At 37.8% G+C, this 20282-nt stretch overlaps 1 protein-coding gene across 4 annotated transcripts in view; it reads right to left on the reverse strand.

Annotated features, from left to right (window-relative positions):
* Nucleotides 1-20282, reverse strand: part of PCCA (propionyl-CoA carboxylase subunit alpha) — a 599270-nt gene that overhangs the window by 446180 nt on the left and 132808 nt on the right. The window lies entirely within an intron of this gene.

The raw sequence follows: 20282 nt of genomic DNA on the forward strand, positions 1-20282 counted from the left end.
ATGTAAAAACAATTAAAAGAGACAAAGGAGGGCACTATGTACTAATAAAAGGGACAAATCATCAAGAAATAAAAATCATAAACATTCATGCACTGTGCCAGTTTGAATGTATTATGTCCCCCAAACTCCACTATCTTTGATGTGGTCTTGTGTGGGTAGACGTATCAGTGTTAATTAGATTGTAATTCTTTGAGTGTTTCCATGGAGATGTGCCCCACGCAACTGTAGGTGATAACTCTGATGAGATAGCTTCCATGGAGGTGTGGCCCCACCCATTCAGGGTGGGCCTTGATTACTGGAGCAGTATATAAGCTCAGACAGAAGGAGCCAGCTTGCTATAGCCAAGAGGGACACTTTGAAGAAAGCACAGGAGCTGCAGATGAGAGACATTTTGAAGATTGCTGTTGGAAGCAGACTCTTGCTCCAGAGAAGCTGAGAGGACAAATACCCCAAGTGCAACTAAAAGTGACATTTTTGAGGAACTGCAGCCTAGAGAGGAACATCCTGGGAGAAAGCCATTTTGAAGCTAGAACTTTGGAGCAGCCGCCAGCCATGTGCCTTCCCAGCTAACAGAGGTTTTCTGGACACCATTGGCCATCCTCTAGTGAAGGTACCCAACTGTCGCCTTGGACACTTTATGGCCTTAAGACTGTAACTTTGTAACCAAATAAATCCCCTTTTATGAAAGCCAGTCCATTTCTGATGTTTTGCATTCTGGCAGCATCTGCAAACTAGAACGTGTACCAAGCCAGAGTGCCCCAAAATACATGAGGAAAGTACCAACAACCCTGAAGGGAGAAGCAGACACCTCTACAGTAACAGCTGGGAGACTTCAATACACCACACTCATCAATGGATAGAACACCTAGACAGAGGATCAATTAGGAAACAGAGATCTTGAATAACATGATAAAAGAACTAGACTTAACAGACATTTACAGAACAGTCTATACCACAACAGCAGGATATGCTAAATTCTGAAATGCTATGCTCCTTGTGTAAAATCCGGTAGTTGCCTGAATTTTGGGTACCTTTGTGACACCTGAGACTCAGAGTTAAAAGTTCTGCAACTCTGAAAGTCAGCATTACTGCATACAGCAACTGTTAAAGAAGCTAAAAAAGAGGTAAGACTTCTATTAGAAATATGAATGAAATGGATCTGGTTAGGACTAAGGTAAATCAGAAAACAGGGTAAAGTATGATATTCTCTGTGTTTTAAAACTTCAACTTCCGTGTGAGACCAAAGGAAGAGATGTTTATTTGGTTCAAAAATTAAATTGTCTGTTGCACACTATCTAATTTAACCTGTCTGGTCACTTCATTAAACCACCTAATTACACAGAACCTAGAACAGGGAATGAGAACTTGTTATTCTGTACAAGTTAAGGTAATACACCAATACATTCCAGAGTAATGTGGGCAGAAAATAACATATTTGCAAAGTCCCATTGAGGAACTGGAGGAAAATGTGGAACTATTAAACTTTCGCACCTGAGGAATTCCTGATATTCTCTCAAGCATTATGGACTCCTAATTTAATAAGCCAAGCCCTCGATCTTGAGGCTTGCCCTTATGAAATGTACCTCTGCAATAGCGAAGCTATGCCTACGTATAACTTTGCCTAAGAGTCACCCCCAGGGAACCTTTTTTGTTGCTCAGATGTGGCCCCTCTCTGTAAGTGAACTCAGCAAATAAACTCACTAGCCCCACCCCCACCACATGGGACATGACTCCTAGGGTTATAAGTCTCCCTGGCAACCTGAGACATGACTCCCACGGATGAGCCTGGCTCTGGCCTCATGGGATTGAGAATGCTTTCCTGACCAAATGGGAGGAAAGAATGGAAGAAAATAAAGTTTCAGTGGCTAAAAAATCTCAAACAGAGCCAAGAGGTCATTTTGGAGGTTACTCTTATTCAAGTTTCAGCCAGATATTGCCAATTGCCATAGTATACCAAGCCCAAACTGTGCTGGTTTGGAACTGTTATGCACCCCAGAAAAGACACATCCTTTGAATCCACTCTTGCAGGTGCAACCTTTTCATTAGGGTGTTTCCATGGAGATGTGACCCACCCAATTCAAGGTGGGTCTTCATCTTTTACTGGAGTCCTTTAAGAGAGCTCATGGAGAAAGAGAAAGAAAACACCCCAGAAGAAGCAAGAAGGACCCACAGAACTGAGAGAGCCATAGTGAAACCAGGTCCCGGGAGCAAAGGACCAGCAGACGCCAGCCACGTGCCTTCCCAGCTGATGGAGGTGTTCCAGACACCACTGGCCTTTCTTCATGAAGGTATCCCCTTGTTGATGCCTTGGTTTGGACACTTATGGCCTTAGAACTATAAATTTGTAACCTACAAAATCCCCTTTATAAAAGCCAATCCATTTCTAGTATTTTGCCTAACAACAGCTTTAGCAAACTAGAACAGCATGTCTCTGCTAGAAGTCAAATCAAATACCTTTAATGGCATCCCATTTAATTCATAAGAACCAAAGTCTTACACCCCACAAGATATGACCCCATGTCACTCCCCTTTCTTTGACCTAATCTTTTACTATCCTTCTCATTTACTGCTCTTTAGCTGTTCTTTAAGATGAGATATGCTTACAACCCCAGAGTCTTTTCACTTGCTATTTTCTTTTCCTAAAATATATCTCCAGATATATATATGGCTCATTCCTTCAAGTTCTTCAGGTCACTATTCAAGGTTATTTTCTCAAGAAAGCCAATCCTGACTATCCATACACCCATCACCTCCCAGTCTAAAGTCCCATCTTTTTTATAACGTAATCTTATTGAGATATATTCACACACCATATTAAGCCATCCAAAGTGTACAATCAACGGTTGACAGTATCATCTCATAGTGGTGCATTCATCACCAAGATCAATTTTAGAACAAAGGCATTACTACAGAAAAAGAAATAAAAAGAAAAAAACAAACAAAAAAACAAACATCCCATACCCCTTATCCACCCCTCATTCACCCCTAGTATTGCACTTTACCCAATTTTAAGACTTACAATAAAGGTAGATTAACATAAGACAGTGTAGTATTGTCAGAGACAGATACATAGATCAGTGGAACAGAACCAAACATCCAAAAGTAGATCCAAAACTGAAGACCCTTCGCAATCTGAGTTTACATTTACATCATACTTGAAGATCTATCAAATGCACTACTCTATGCAAACACCTCTTCTTTTCCCATATCCATACCACTGCTCACACTGTCAATCCTTTCTCTAATGCCCTTTCCCCCTTTTTATCTCCATTTTTCTCCACTATTATCTTCTCCTCTTCTAAATACTACCTTATTTTCAATATCTAGTTCAAACACTCCTTCTTCATGAAATCTTTCTATCAAAAATAATCACTACATCATCTGAGTTTCCCACAAGACCATCTGTAACTCTCTTTACAAGCTGCATAAATATTTTTGTCTCCTTCCCTCTAAACTTTCTTTTTGTTAATGAACATGCTTCTCTTTGAATTCTTCATTAACAGAAACTCAGAATCCCAAAACAGGGTTTCCAGTAAGTAAGGATGAATGCTTTAAGCACTGGGTTTCTACAAGTTTTAATTAAGTATTAGTAACAAAGTGTTGTTTCAGTCCCCAAACCCAATACAAGAAACAGTCACAGAAGGAATTCAACACCATAAATTAGTTTCTTGGAAAAGCAAGTCCTGCGTCCTACTTATTTTTTTTTTAATCACTTTCCTCCATGTCTAGTATAAAAAGTGTTCAATAAATATCTGATGATAAAAACAATTTGTTAACCCAATAAACACTCCCATTCACCCTCCCTATCAACCCCAATACTCAACACCCACCAACACTCTTAGAAATTCTAAAAATACATTTCCCAATTCTTTGCCTTAACATTTACTTATATCTACTATATGCTCAATACCGTCTGCTGGAATCTCTGAAGGAACACAAAAATTGACACTCGCTTCTTACCTATACAGGTTTGGAACAAATTGAGAAACAGCACAAGTAAAGGAAGCCCTAAAAAAAGTGTTTATTATTGGACACAGGTTAAGTCAGGGAACCTGAGGGTGAGGTCCAGTTAGGCCTGCTAAATGAACCCCAGAATTAGGGATACTAACCACTCCCATCTATCTATCCACCCACACACCTAGTCAAAGGCAAATGCTGCAAAGGTCAACCTCTGGTAGATCAAAGCAGGTCTCTTTCTTTGGGAAGACTGGCTCTCAAAGAAGAAAGATGGAAATGCTTGGTAGAGCATGCCTAATTGATTCTTCCCGAATTTACAATTAGGTAAGTCAACTGGAATGTGTACAAGAGCAAAGAAAGGCCAGGAATATAACAGTAATGGGGCTCTATCCACTTGGAAAGAATTTTTGAAACTAGAGAAAAGTATTCTCCTCTAACGCTACGGAGATACAAAAATGAATAAAACATAGTTGCTGTCCTTAATGAACCTATGTTAAACAAGAAGACAAAAGCTACAGCTCCAAACAGAAAATGAAAAATGACCTGTTCTTAATTAAGATTGTCCGAAAGAGTCTACCTTTGGACAAGAATTTGAACAGGCAAGGGAGAAACAACTGGCCACTTTCTTATTCTTACAGAGCCAAGGGGACTCACTTGGAAAGAGAGGGAGAGACACTGACAGAGAAACAAACATCATGAAGTAAACTATCTCCATGGCAAGAATTAGTCTTATAAATTAAAGGCAGAGAATAAAGCGATGATGGTGGAGTAGGTGAGGCGGAACGGGCTGAGCCCACCAGTAATTACGCCTAGGAGTCACCTCCAGAGAATCTCTTTTGTTGTTCAAATGTGGACTCTATCTCTAAGCCTAATTCTGCAAATAAATTCATCACCATCCCCCCAACGTGGGACAGGATCCCCAAGATGAATGAGCCTTCCTGGCAACGTGGGACATGGATTCCAGGAATGAGCCTGACCCTAGCATGGATGGATTGAGAATGTCTTTTTGACCAAAAGGGGGAAAAGACAACGAAATAAGGTTTTAATGGCTAAGAGAATTCAAATAGAGTCAAGAGGCTGTCCTAGAGGTTACTCCTATGCAAGCTTCATCTAGATATGCCAAATGACCACAACATAAGCCCAAGTCAACAGTAGTCCCGAAAACCTTAAAGAATACCTGGATCCCTGTCTGAAACTCTATAAAAGTTCCATTCGCTAAGCTTATTCTTTAGAAACTTAAATCCTTCAGTGTGCTCCTATGCCAGCTGAGTCCCGAAACCCAGAGGCAATAAGCTCAAGAACATCAACTGGATGTGTCCACTTTGTTCATAAAGTTGACATCCCTTTTCAACATGAACAGGTTACGGTGGTCATTACCTAGATATCCCTGAATACTGGGAAAGTGATTAAACTAGAGCAAGGGGTAGCAACAGACAAGATGGAATTTACAAAGGATTATGAATACTGAATCTTGAAATAATTTTATTTTTCTTAGTTGCTAGGGTATTAGAATAACTAGACAGAAAGAACTGATATGATGGAACTGTAACACATAGCATCCTTTGAAATTTGTTCTATAGCTACTTGTTAAATAGTAATTTGAAAGCTATACCTTTTTGTATATGTTAGATTTCACAATAAGGAAATAACTGAAACTATGGTACTATAACTCATAACTTTGGAAATTTCCTATATATCTACTTGTTAAATCATACTTTGAAAGATATTACCTTTGTGTATATATGTTATATTTCACTATAAGGAAGTAAGTGAAACTGGGGAGCTAGAATCTATAATATTCTCTGAAATTTGCTCTCTACTTGTTAAATTGCACTTGGAAAGGTAGGACTTCTATGTATATATTTGACAATAAAAAAATATGACTTTAGAAAAGTAAAAAAAAAAAATGATTACGTGTGTGTATGTGTGTGTGTGTGTATCTTTATATTTGCATGCATAGTCAGGAAAATATTTCTTTTACTTCCTATGTGAGTTTTGCCCTGAAAATTAGTTTTTGCCTTTAATTGCTTCAACATTAAGAAATTTACTGGCTCAAAAAACTGGAAGTACAGAGCAAACAAAGTGGGATTTGATGAGGTCTCCAGCATGGAGTTCTCTCCCATTCTCTCAGTTATGTCCTATTCTATACATCAGCTTTGTCCTCAGACTAGCTACCCTCATTGGCTACAATATGGCTGTCAGCAGCAACCAATGCACCAAGCTCTCTCATTCACAGAAAAGAGAGAACACCTGTCACCCAGGGACTCTCTCTTAAAAATGAGAAAGTTTATTTTCCCAGGAATCCCCACAAGCCTCTCAACATGTTTCATTGGCCTAAACAGGCTTAGGTATTCTCTGATTCATCTCTGAAACAAAATTGTCATGGAAGCTAAGATTACCATGAATGGATTAAACAAATCACCTGTGATAGGAAGGATGTTAGAATGGCAAACTGCCCACTAGAATATGAGTATATATGTGCATATATAAGTGCTTGCCCATATACAAGTATTCATGTAAGCATATTTGTGTTATCCTGCCATCCAGCAGAAGGTTAAAGAGGCATACTGTAATTAACAATAGTGGAAAGATATTGAAGGAGACAGAATTTAGAGTGGTCAATTTAAATTGGAATATCACATACTCCTTTTGTATCCACATCTATCCCCAACTGTTCTTAGAACCTGAAGGGTAAAAGGTCCCCATGAGCTGTCCTACTGGAGTGTTTCTCAGGACTGAATAATTCAGACTTAGGAAAATTGTGGGAAAAGGAACAGATCTTTATATTAGATTAAACCCTACAAACAAAGTTAGGATTTACTGAAAAGTAGATGATTTGCAAAGTATAAATTAGAAGATAGCTTTGTTTTCACAACAACGTGTGATCCTAAGAATAATAGGACAAAATTAAGGAGTGAGGATATCTACAGGTAGACATCCATGAGAATTTAGCTTCTAGGGCACTGTTTCTCATATTAAATATGTAGCTTAAAGATGAGCAATAAAATAAAGACCAAAAAATATATATAATTTAATAGGTGGGGATAAGGGTATGGGATGTTGGGATGTTTCGGGTGTTGTTTTTCTTTTTTTATTTCAGGGTAATGAAAATGTTCTAAAATTGATTGTGGTGATGAACACACAACTATATGATGATTATATCCTTTGGATGGATTATATGGTATGTGAACATATCTCAGTAAAAACTGCATTTAAATCTATAGAGAGAGAGACAGAGCGCTTAAAATTTGTTCACTGCTAAATCATAACTGCTTTAAATTACATGAATCTTCAGTTCAGTATACATTCTTGTTATAGCAGTATAGAAGTTTATCATATGATATTACTACTCCCTAACAGCTGCCCAATGCACTTAAGACTAAAAGCCCAGCTTTTTACAATGGCCTTGAGGGCCCTAACTGATCTATCCCATGCCTACCTTTCCAACTTATTCTTATACCACATGCTTCCTCATTCATTATGCTTCTGCTACACCAGCTTCTCTTTCTACACAGAAGATGCCAATCTCACTCTCCTGCCTCAGAATATTTGCACATGCTATTCCTTTTGCTTGGGGATGCTGACTCCTTAACATCCCAAACTTACTAGTTCAAATGTTGCAACCTCTCTGTACCATCACCATCCACCATTCTCAACACACACACACACACACACACACACACACACACACACACACGGGCCAATGACTTTCCCCCTTCTATAGAATACTGCGGCACTAACCCCTGAACCAATCAATTGTCAACAGAGTGACAGGATCACATGATAAAGAAAACATGGTAATTTAAACAACACCAGGCAAAGAGGCAAAATAGAAGCAAGAATAAAAGTAGCAAGTATTCATCATCAAACTGAGCTAAAAACACAGAAATACAAGCCAGAACACCATAATCTCAGTTTCCTCAAAGACCATGAGCGATTTAGGACAAAAAGAGTGAAAGATTATTATCCCAATTCAAGCACTAACTATAGGTTTTAGTCTTCTTTCCAGTTAAATTTAAAAAAAAAAAAAAAAGAAATCTGTTTATCTATTTCTCTTACACCTTAAAGATACAGAAAGGATGACATGATACTCATTTCGAGCAACTCTAAGAAAATGCACACTTGTGTTAATACTTTTCATCAGTACATAAATTAAATTTATGTTATTATTTAAGGAAGTATTAAGTATTGCATTAGGGTATGGTTCTGGTTTGCTAAAGCTGCCATAATACAAAACAGCCGAAATGGACTGGCTTTTATAAAGGGGATTTATTTAGGTTACAAATATACAGTCCTAAGGCCATAAATGTGTCCAAACGAAGTCATCAACAAGAGGATACCTTCACTGATGACTGGCCGATGGCATCTGGAACATCTCTGTCAGCTGACAAGGCATGTGGCTGGCATCTGCTGGTCCTTTGCTCCCGGGATGCATTTCAAAATGGCTTTTTCCAAAATGTCCCTGGGCTTCTGTCTCTCTTAGCTTCTCTCAGCTCTCTGCTTGGTTCTCCTGAGCCACTTCTCTCGAAGCATCTGGGGGTCCTATCTTAGCTTCTCCAGGTCAAACTCTGGGTTTCATCTCTTAGCTTACTGTTCTAGTTTGCTAATACTGCCGGAATGCGAAACACCAGAAATGGATTGGCTTTTACAAAAGGGGGTTTATTTGGTTGCACAGTTACAGTCTTAAGGCCATAAAGTGTTCAAGGTAACACATCAGCAGTCGGGTACCTTCAATGGAGGATGGCCGGTGGTGTCCGGAAAACCTCTGTTAGCTGGGAAGGCACATGGCTGGCAACTGCTCCAAGTTCTTGTTTCAAAATGGCTTTCTCCCAGGAAGTTCCTCTCTAGGCTGCAGTTCCTCAAAAATGTCACTCTCAGTTGCTCTTGCAGCGTTTGTCCTCTTTCAGCTTCTCTGGAGCAAAAGTCTGCTTTCAAAGGCTGTCTCCACAATGCCTCTGTAAACTGCAGTTCCTCTCTCAGTTCCAGTGCATTCTTCAAAGTGTCCCTCTTGGCTGTAGCTCCTCTTTAAAACGTCACTCACAGCTGCACTGAGTTCCCTCTGCCCATCAGCTCATTTATATGGCTCCACTGATCAAGGCCCACCTTCAATGGGTGGGGCCATGCCTCCATGGAAATATCTCCTCAGAGTTATCACCTACAGTTGGATGGGGCGCATTTCCATGCAAATCTAATCAGCACCAAAACGTGTGCCCCACAAGATTGCATCAAAGATTATGGCTTTTTCTGGGGGACATAATACATTCAAACCAGCACACTTAGCATCTCCAAGCATCTGGGTCTGTGTCAGCTCTTAGCTTCTCCCAGGGGCAAACTCTGGATTACGTTTCTTGGCTTCTCTCCCAAATATTTCTCTCAGTTACTCTGAACTCCTTCTCTCCGTGAGCTCTCTTAAAGGACACCAATGATCTATTAAGACCCACCTGGAATGGGCAGGGTCACACCTCCATGGAAATGATCTAATCAAAAGGTCTCACCTACAGTTGGGTGGGTCACATCCCCTTGGAAACAACCTAATCAAAAGACTAATATGTCTGCCCCCACAAGCTTGCATTCAAGAACATGGCTTTTGTGGGGGACATAAAAGATTCAAACTAGCACAGGTGCCTCTGGATACAAATGCATAGCTTTATTTTTTTAAAACTCAAGATAAAAAAAGACCACTCATATAAAAACTAGTTTAACTGAGCCAAGAAAAAAAGGTAATCAAATCTTCTAAAATATTATTTTAGAAACACAGGTAATAAAACCAGATTCAAAGAAAGAAAAATATAGAACACAGTAATTCTGCTCTCAAAACAAAATAAAATGAATCTTAGAATTTGTAACAAAGATGTTACTTGTATCTCCCATTCTTCTATATCTTAGATTGTGTGTCAGCAATCAAGGCCAGTGCTGTAGCATGCCAACAACAGACCACTTTAAAAATTCTTGAAAATCCATTTGGAGTTTGTGGGGGGGGGGGGGGGGGGGGGGCGTATAAACTGAAGCCTTATGTATTAAGAAGCAAATAATTCGAAAAATGTATGGGGGCAATGAACCCTGAAGTTATCAGGCATTATAACTATAAAACTATTTTTTATACAGAATAGCTGGAAGACTAAACTTTATAATTTTCAAATGCTTTCTAAAAACATATGAGAATGTTAAACTTAGCCTTGAGGTTTAAGATGTTGCTTATAAACTGCATATAAAACTATTAAGTTAATTTGAATAAGTACCTTTTATACTTTTTACATTGAAGTAAAATGTATGCAACATCCAAGTAACCAGACTATTTAAATCAAATTAAACAACCCAATGATTTCCTAATAGCAAGAACCTATTACTGCATAAAATATTTATCAGATATTTGTAAGTGGAAAAAAAAACCAATTAAACTGAAGTCTGGTAAAAATCAGAAACTAATTTGAGAAATGGTGCTTGTTACAAGTCTTAACAACATTTAAAAAACAAACTCCTACCTCTAAAATACAGAATTGTTTAAATAAAAACAAGGGAAGCTCCACTTTTATATTAATGATTAGCAAGGAACAAAAAAAACCCTCCTTCACAGCTGAATTTTTAAAGACACAGCTTATATTAAAGTTTATTTTAAAGATACAGCTACATGTCATGTTCTAATTTTCAGTAACTATAAGATTTTAAACTTTGTATACTTGAAGGAAATATTTTCTTTGGTCTTTTTTTTACTTCTGAGCATGTTTGAAGTCTGGAGTTATTTTTACATGCTCTTCTTGAAAGAACTGATTATTTTATCCTTATATTTTGTACCTTAAAATGTTTTAGATATAGTAAAAGCAGAAATAATAAAATTTTTGGATCATAAACAAGAGACCAGTATAAGACTTCCTTTGCCGAGATTTGAACAAATAGCCTTCTCAACACATTAGTTACATATAAGAGAATACCAACTTAAAAATTCACTATTAGATATTTTCAATTGTTTTCCTAAAAAAAATTTAACTAGGATGTGTACTAAATAATAGAATTGAGAAACAGGAATTCTACATTGCTTTGTATAACCCTAAATCTACTAGACCATGGATCACTAAGTCTAGTTAAACACTTATTATAAAAAAGCAAAATTGCCACTAATTGAAAGAAGCCTACAAAATTAACAAATGAACCCTATTCTGACACTAGAAAGCTGGCAATAGTTTTATAAGCCTTAGACCTCTAAAACCACAATCAGAACTCTGTACAATCAATCAAAATTTTAACACTTTCCATCTGTAAAATTATTCACAGTATCCTTACTCTTACTTGACAAGTTGCTTAACATTCCAAAATTTGATAATTCAAGTCTTACTGAATTTCTACTGACTAGGAAAAATAAAGCACTAATTAAAAGCAGATGTCACCTTTAATTCTAACTGGCTGGCAGATTTTTAACTTGTTACTCAATGCAGACACCAAATGCATACACATGACATGTTGAACAGTTAACTATTCAAAGTCATGGATATTCCTCACAAATTTGCAAGTGATTTTCCCAACCTTAATCCCATGGGGCTTTTATAGAGCAAGCATCCAGAATAACTTCAGGTAATCATCTAGAAGGCAAACTTAGTGATACAATTGTACAAAACCAGCAAACAGTGATCAGAGCAGCAATAGTAGTATTTTAAAGATTTGATATTAACCTTCTTACAAATGAAAATTTTCCAAAAAGCATGTTGTTCCATGTTAGCCCTAGCAATAAAACGGTACAAACATAAAAATGCAGTAAACTGTACTTAACAAGCTCTTATATTTAAATCATCCAAGTACCAAATCACATTGAAGTTTCCCATAAAATAATCTGACTTAAGTACTGACATTTTGCAGTATTTTTCAATACTGTATTTAGTCATAAATTCACTTGCATTTGATTCTGTCTGTGAAGTTGGAACAAAACCTCCTAAATTCAATCTTTTGACTAGCACCACAAAAACAAGTAAAGAAACAAATGCATGTATGAATAAACAGCTGACCATAAACAACCAGCATAAACAAGCATAAACAACCAGCAATACGAAAACCTACCTTCTTCTAAAAGACCCAGAATTTTATATACACATTATTAAAATTCAATAAAGAGTTTTAAGATTTTTACTCTTATAAAGAAACCAGGTGTTTCCTAAGGCTAATCCATCTATGTATGCCTTAAGTTCAAAGACATAAGTAGGCTGAAAGTGAAAAGATGGGAAAAAATACCATGTGAACAGTGACCAAAATACAGCTAAGGGGGAGTAATGTCATCAACGTGGCAATGTAAATTGCTACTGAAAACTTCTCTCCAGAGATTCAACGAAAAAAAAGGACAATTCTGAATTGTTTGAAACTCTGGAGGAGGATATAGACTGGAGAAAGACCCTGCAAATGCCAAGCTGAAGAAAGAGAAGAAATACCAGATAGGAATTTTCCATCCCAGACCAGCCGGTCCTCTCTCTTACCCCCCACTTGGTCTCCGTGTGGGAAAGGCACAGAAACAGCAGACTGGAACCCTCCCACCAGGAACACAGATTTTAAAATCTCACTGCTTGAAGACCCGGTAGACAGGGGAAGACATTTCAAGGCCCAGATCAGTGAGGGACAAAGACACCAAGAAACCGTGGCCAAAGGTGTGTTTCCAGGCCTAGGTCTGAAAGCCCTTCCCACCAACCTTGAGAGAAGCAGCAGCCAGCAGCTGTTTCCTTGCCATGGAAACAGCTGGAGTGCTGGGTGGACTGAGGGAGTACTTTGCCACAGGTGAAGCCCCCACACTGAGCCAGATTTTGGCCAGCAAAGTGAGGGCCTACGAATCCCGCAGTTTCAGCCCAGCTGGGTCAGAGTCTGTGCTAGGAGGCAAAGCTGCCTCTGAGGGCAATTAAGTTACCAAGCAGGGAAATCTGCTGGACAGTCCACAAAGTGCCAGGGAAGAAAATACTGTTTAAAAGATGCTTCATGGCACAGCCTAACAAGGAAATGGTTATTGTAACGGTCCCTAGATTATAAGCTCTTACAGTAGTCAAATCTATTCCTGAATTGTAATGGCTCTCCAAACTCTGAGATGTTGATCCCTTGGCTTATAACCTGATTGGTCTCTGGAACACTGGGTATCTGTGTGACACTGAAACTTAGAGCTAGAGCTCGGCAGATATGAATGTCAGTATTAACACAATACAGCAACTGTTAAAAAAAAAAAAAAAAAAAAAAAGCTGAAAAAGAGCCCAGACTTCAATTAGAGAGATGAATGAAGAAGCAGATGTGGTTAAGACTAGGGCAAATTGGGCCAAAGGGTAAAGGTTCAAACTGACTGTGTGTTAAAACTTCAACTTCCACGTGAGACCAAGGGAAGAAATGTTTATTTGGTATAGGATCTATATTTTCTAAACTTCAACTTCCATGTGAGACCAAGGGAAGAAATGCTTATTTGATATAAGATCTATATTTTCTAAACAACATAACTTCTACAGTCAATTTGTCCAAACACCACAGTTAGATGGAACTTTGAATAGGAAGGGAGATATGGTAGGTCTGTATAGGTTAGAGTGAACAGTAACCACATCCCAAAGTAATTTGGGTGAAGAATAAAAACATATATTCAGGGTCCCCCTGAGTAGCTGGCGGAGGATGCGGAGCTGTTAAGACTTCCTCACCTGGATTGTTGCTGATGTTCTCACAAACACTGGGGACTGACAGCTTGACATGTGGCCCTCTCTCTCTAACTAAGACACCTTGGCAGGTGATCTCACTGCCCTCCCCACTATGTGGGACCTGACTCCCAGGGGTATAAATCTCCCTGGCAATGCAGGATATGACTCCCGGGGATGAATCTGGACCTGGCATCATGGGACTGAGAACATCTTCCTGACCAAAAGGGAGATGCAAAAAGAAATAAAATAAAGCTTCAGTGGCTAAGAGATTTCAAATGGAGTCGAGAGGTCACTCTGGTGGACAATCTTACACACTATATAGATAACACTTTTTTAGGTTTTAATGTAGTGGAAAAGCTAAAAGTAAATACCTGAAACTACCAAACTCCAACCCAGTAGCCTTGACTCTCAAAGACAATTGTATAACAGTGTAGATTACAAGGGGCGACAATGTGATTGTGAAAACCTTTATGGATCACACTCCCTTTATCCAGTGTATGGATGGATGAGTAGAAAAATGGGGACAAAAACTAAATGAAAAAATAGGGTGGGATGGGGGGGATGATTTGGGTGTTCTTTTTTATTTTCGTTTTTTATTCTTATTTTGATTCTTTCTGGTATAAGGAAAATGTTCAAAAATAGAATGGGGTCAGGAATGCACAACCATATGATGGTACTGTGAACAGTTAATTTTACACCATGGATGATTGTATGGGATGTGACTATATCTCAATAAAACTGAATTAAAAAAAAAAAAAAAAAAAAAGATGCTTCATGCCCTTTCTTATGAGTTGGTCTACACGCCCTGTATGGAAACCTGAGAAATAGGGAAGAGCCACTGTTAAAGTGGGGCCCCAAAACAAACCCAGGTCTTGCTAGCCAGTAGAAAAGAGAGCACCACTGAAAGCCAGCAGATTTGTATTACCAAACACAGTGAACTTGGTGCGGTGCCTAGCCTACCTTCCATCCCTGCAGCAGGCCACGGTGGGCACCCAATTTTGAGGAGAGTACTGGGGGGCAGAGCCAATATGAAAACTGGCAAGTGGGACAAAAAAGAAAAGATAGAGCTCAAAGTCACCCAACAAGAAAACCTTGGGCAGGAGAGAGAAAACAACCTCCAGAATAAACCAATCAAGAAAATCAGATGCCTAGACAGCAAAAGATCATGAGCCACATCAGGAAACAGGAGACATGGCCCAGTCAAAGTAGAAACTAACATTTCAACCAAGATTCAGGAGTTACAGATGTTCAAACAAATCTCTGAAATCAAATCAATGAAGAGAGAGTGAATATGACAAAACAGACGAAGGATATAAAGAAGACACTGGGTGATCACAAGGAAGAATTCATAAGCTTGAAAACACAAATGGCAGAACCTATGGGAATGAGAGGCACAATAGAAGAGATGAAAAACACAATGGAGACATACAACAGCAGACTTGGAGAGGCAGAAGAAAGGATCAGTGAGCTGGGGGACAGGACTTCTGAAATCCGGCACACAAAGAAACAGATAAGGAGAAGAATGGAAAAATATGAGCAGGGTCTCAGGGAATTGAATGACAACATGAAGCACCAGAATATACATGTTATAGGTGTCCCAGAAGGAGAAAAGAAGGGAAAGGCAATAACAACAACAACAAAAAAAAAAAAAAAAAAAAAAAAAAAAAAAAAACAGAGGAAATAATCAATGAAAATTTCCCAACTCTTATGAAAGACATAAAATTACAGGTCCAAGAAGCACAGCATACCTCAAACAGAAATGATCCCAATAGACTTACTCCAAGACACTTACTAATCAGATTTTCAAATGTCAAAGACAAAGACAGAACTCTGAAAGCAGCAAGAGAAAAGCAATCCATCACATACAAGGGAAGCTTGATAAGACTAAGTGCGGATCTCTCAGTAGAAACCATAGAGGAGAGAAGGCAGTGGTATGATATATTCAAGATACTGAAAGAGAAAAACTACCAACAAAGAATCCTATATCTGGCAAAACTATGCTTCAAAAATGAGGGAGAATTTTAAATATTTACAGATAAATTTTAAATATTTACAGATAAACACTGAGAGAGTTTCAAATGGAGGGGAGGGGTGTTTCTGGAGGTAACTCTTACGTGTTATATAGAACCACCTTTTAGTTTCCTTGTTGCTCACACTCCCTTTACCCAGTGTATGGACAAATAAGTAGAAAAATGGGGACAAAAGTAAACGAATAATATGGAGGAGGCAGGTATGGGACATTTTGGGTGTTCTTTTTACTTTTATTTTTATTCTTATTTTTATTTTTTGGAGTAATAAAAATGTTCAGAAATTGTGGTGATGAATGTACAACTATATGATGATACTGTGAACAACTGTTTTATACTTCGGATGACTGTATGGTATTTGAATTTATTTCTATTAAAAAATTAAAAAAACATAAATGAGGGGGGAGGCCAGATATGGGATGCTTTGAGTGCTCTTTTACTTTTATTTTTATTCTTCTTTTCATTTTTATTTTTTGGAGTGATGATAATGTTCAAAAATTGACTGTGTTGAATGCAAAACTATATGATGAAACTGTGAACAATTGTACACTTCACATGACTGTATGGTATGTGAATATATTTCAATAAAATTACATTTAAAAAAAGACAGCTAAGCTAACTACACTAATATCAGTTCAAACAGACTGAGTAACAAAGTTAACTGATAAAGAAATAGAATTGATAAAGGGGTCAATTCAAAAAGAAAGCATAATGTCTTATGATAGAGAGCCAAAATATATGAAGCAAATGTTCAAATATTTGATAGGAGAAATCCATGGTTCTACATTAATAAAAGACTTCAATACACCACATCTAAGGGATAGAACATCTAGACAGAAGATCAGTAAGGAAACACAAGATGTGAATGATACAATAAGCCAACTAGATCTAACACACATATATAGAACATTTTACCCCAAGCAGCAAAATACACATTCTTCCATAGTACACAATGGTCATTCTCCAGGACAGACCATATATTAGGTGATAAAACAAGTCTCAATGAATTTGAAAATACTGAAATCATACAATGTATTTTCTCCGACCAAAATGGAAGGAAGCTACATTCTGTGTTTATGGATTTGGATGACTAAATATTAAGACATAAATTCTATCCAAAGCATTTTAAAGATTCAATGCAATCCCAATCAAACTTTTAACAGCTTTCTTTGCAGAAATGGAACAGCCAATCATCAAACTTAAATGGAAAAGTAAAGAACCCCAATTAGCCAAAACCATATTGAAAAAGAACAGTATTGGGGGACTCACACTTCAGAACTTTAAAATTTATTACAAAGCTACAATAATCAAAACAGTACTGCCACAAAGACAGATACAGAGGCCAATGAAATTAAACTGAGGGTTCAGAAATAAACTCTCACACCTACGTCAATTGAATTTTGATAAGGGTGTCAACTCCACAAGATGGGGAAAGAATAGTCTCTTCAACAAATACTACTGGTAAAACTGGATATCTCTGTGAAAAGAACAGAGATGGCACTCTACCTAACATCATATTTAAAAATTAACTCAAAACGGAACAAAGACCTAAATGTAAGAGTCAGAATTATCAAACTCCTAAAAGAAAACATAGAGTAGCATCTTTACAACCTTGTGTTAGGCAATAGTTTCTTAAATTTTATACCAGAAACAGAGGAACAACAGGACAAAATAGATAAATGGGACTTCATCAAAATTAAAAACTTTTGTGCATCCAAGTACTGCACCATGAAAGTGAAAAAGACAACCTACAGAATGGGAGAAAATATTTGGAAACCATATAGCTGGATAAAGGTTTAATATCCAGAATAAGAAACTGACTCCTACAAACCAACAACCAAAAGACAGACAACCCAATTTTTAAATGGGCAAAAGACATGAATAGACAATTCTCCAAAGAAGACATACATATGGCCAATAAGCACATGAAAAGATGCTCCACATCATTAGGCATTAGGGAAATGTAAATCAAAACCAAAATGAGAGAACATTTCACACCCACACAGAACCTAGAATAGTGAATGAGATCATATTATTCTGCACAGATACATTCCAGAGTATTTCAGGCAGAAAATAAAAAAAATTTGCAAAGTCCCTTTAAGGGAGTGGGAAAAAAATGTCAACCTGTTAAACTTCCCCACCAGGGGAATTCCTGATATTCTCTCAAGAACTAGGGACTCCCAATTTAATAAGTCAAGTCCTCAACCTTGAGGCTTGCCCTTATAAAACTTATTTATTCAATGGTAAAGCTAGGCCTGCTTGTAATTATGCCTAAGAGTCACCCTCAAAGAGCCACTTTTGTTGCTAAGATGTGGCCTCTCTCTAAGTCACCTCTGCAAATAAACCCATTACCCTCCCACCCAAGTGGGACATGACTCCTAGGGGTATAAGTCCCATGTCCCTGGGAACATGGGACATCACTCCCTTGGATGAGCCTGGCCCTGGCATCGTGGGACTGAGAATGCCTTCTTGACCAAAAATGGGGAAAAGAATGGAACAAAATAAAGTTTCAGTACCTAAGAGATTTCAAATAGAGTTGGATAGATTGTATGTTGCGTGGCTATAGAGCAATAAAATTACATTTAAAAAAACACCACAATGAAATACAATTTCATACCCACTAGAATGGCTACTATTTTTACAAAAGAAAATCAGCGTTGGGGAGGATGTGGAGAAACAGGAACATTCATTCATTGTTGATAGAAATGTAAAATGGTATAGCTGCTGTGGCAGTTCCTCAAAAAGTTAAGTATAGAATTACCATATGTCTTGGTAATCCCCCTACTAGGTATATACCCAGAAGAACTGAAAGCAGGGACTCAAACAGATACTTGCACACCAATATTCATTAATTAGCTATCTGAAGAGAAATGCTCCATTCCAAAGTCCTTTAAAAGTGGACTGGATTCTATTGGTGATGATGGCAGCACAACATTGTGAATGTGATTAACAGTACTTTCATTATGTAAGACATATTTTCCACCATTAAGTTTACAACCTACTGTTGATAAGAAGCAAGACTAGGACCAATGAAACGGAGGGAACAGAATTCATTTCAATTCAATTCTACTAATGTTTATTGAAAAATATGTTCACCTGGAAGTCAAAGTTCTGTTGAACTTTGTATGAAGACAGTGGATTAAAATATGCAGAAGCTTGCTTTCTACCTTAGTTCAATTCACTGAACAACAGTGGCTGTGGTTATTTTGCAGATTAAAATTGCAAATTTCATTAAAAACAATCACATAATATACTTTTTTGGCTAGAGAAAAGAAAGTTTACGTAGCAACTGAAACAGAATTCCACCTGCAAACACTATTACCACATATTTCAGTGAAGAATAAACTTGAAACACTTTACTTATTTAGAACATGATTGATTGCTAAAGGTGAATGAAACTCAACTAGCAGAGTAGAGAAGAAAATCAATATCTCCCCTTGTCCTCCCTCCCCCCACCCACCCCATTAGCTCCTTCACAAGGTGGAAAATATAGAAATTCTCTTTATTTTCCGCCTAGTAGCTCACCTTTTCCTAGGTTCCTCTTATGGCTAAAACAGGGTTTGAGGTGAAGTATGTTTCACATCTACTTTGAAGTGTTTTCAATGGCTGAGATATTCCCTGGTTATACTTCGAGTATCCCTATCTGAACCTATTGCATTTACCATAGCTCTGTTGCTAGTTATAGACTTGAAAATGTCCTTTCCACCCAAGTGAACACAGGCATGAACATGGAATTCATCTTCCAACAAATATTTCATGATATCAACTGTGTTCCTAGACCAGTGTGAGGCACTGGTGATATGTGATAAATAAGACATACATGGCTCCTACCCTTAAGGATCTTATAGTCTAATGGGGAAGACAAAGAAGGAGTAAATGTGAGTATGATGAATGTAGTAAAAAGAAATACTAGGCAGCTAAGACATGTCCAACAGAGGGAGATGATCTAGAACTGATCATGACTAAGGACAATAAGAAGACCAGTCCTAATGGAGTGGAGGCCAATAATGGGAAATCCAGTTGGATTGGCAAAATTGGGCCAGATTGTAGACTTAGAAGTCAGGTATTAGACTTAAAAAAGGAACGTGATTTGATTCCATAAATGATAAGATTAAATTTATTAAGTGCTTGCAATGTGTCAGGAATACTTCTAAGCATTTTGTAGGTATTGACACACACACACACACACACACCCCTTACATTTAATCCTCTTACAATCCCACAAGGTAGTAACATATTATTAATTATTTTGCAGATGAGTACTAGCAAAAAACAAAACCACAAAAATAACAACAAATACCTGACTCCTCTCTAGTCTGACATTTGCCATCAGTGTGGTTGACCTTGGAAAAGCCATGACCTCAGTTTCCTCTTTGGTAAGAAAAGGGCAACCATTCTGTTTTAGTTTGCTAAGCTGCTAAAAGAAGATATCATGAAATGTGTTGGCTTTAACTATGAGAATTTATTGCTTACAAGCTTACAGTTTTGAAGCTGTGAAAATGTCCTAATCCAGGAGGCATCATCAAGATGATGCATTCTTCTTGAAGATTGGCTGCTGGCAATCCTGGACTCCTTTGTCACAAGGCAAGGCACACAGCAGCATCTATTGGTCTCTTCCTTCTCTTCTGAGTTTCACTGCTTTCAGCTGCTTGCTTCCATG

This window comes from Choloepus didactylus, chromosome 12 (assembly GCF_015220235.1).
Source record: "Choloepus didactylus isolate mChoDid1 chromosome 12, mChoDid1.pri, whole genome shotgun sequence".
Taxonomy (NCBI): domain Eukaryota; kingdom Metazoa; phylum Chordata; class Mammalia; order Pilosa; family Megalonychidae; genus Choloepus; species Choloepus didactylus.